Raw genomic sequence first — 906 nt, forward strand, 5'->3', positions numbered from 1 at the left:
TGTTGGCACTCCGTCGCTTACGACGTCGAGGGTTCCAGTTGATCCGTGAAATTAACGTGCAAGTGGCTGAGCACTCCACAGACACGTGTACTCTTAACGTAGTTCTCGGGGATATTCAGTGTGACACAGAGTGTGACAAGGCTGACCCTTTGAATTACCGGCACAACAGAAACAGGAAGTAAGAGTGAGAGAAAGTTGTGGTGAAAGAGTACAGCAGGGTTCGCTACCATCCCCTGCCGGAGCCTCGTGGAACTTTTAGGTGTTTTCGCTCAATAAACACCCACAACGCCCAGTCTGGGAATCGAAACCGCGATCCTATGACCGCGAGTCTGCTACCCTAACAACTGGGCCATTGCGCCTCCACACATACATACATACGCATATTTATGTATGTACTCGATCTGTTTCACAACGCTCTGAGTTCAATCCTCATCGTGGTCAAACGTGACCAACAACTTTTCGTTTTATGCTTTCCATGTCGGCAAAATATATCAATTGACCGGGGAGGTGTGTGTGATAGTCAGTCGAAATTCTTTGTTCTGCTCTTTCCTTTCCTAGTTCTTGGATGATTTAATATATGGCCCTTACTTACTTTTAATGGAGTTTCCTTTGTGTAGTGCAAGTATTTGGACTGAATCTCAGGTTTGAGGCGAACCGCTCTTGGAGTTCTAAAAAATAAATAAAGTCATGAGCACTGCAGAATGAAATAACTGGGTCCGACTACTTGGACGCTGAACATTTGATACAGCTGACCGAACATTCAGCCTATATTTGACTACGGTACTTTTTGGTACTGTAAGCAAGCACACTCACACACCTGCGCAAGAATATACACATCGAGATTGAGATTGAGAGAGGGAGAGAGAGAGAGAGAATTAAAGGAGTTACGCGCGTGTATATTATATA

Source organism: Octopus bimaculoides, chromosome 20, assembly GCF_001194135.2.
Source record: "Octopus bimaculoides isolate UCB-OBI-ISO-001 chromosome 20, ASM119413v2, whole genome shotgun sequence".
NCBI lineage: Eukaryota > Metazoa > Mollusca > Cephalopoda > Octopoda > Octopodidae > Octopus > Octopus bimaculoides.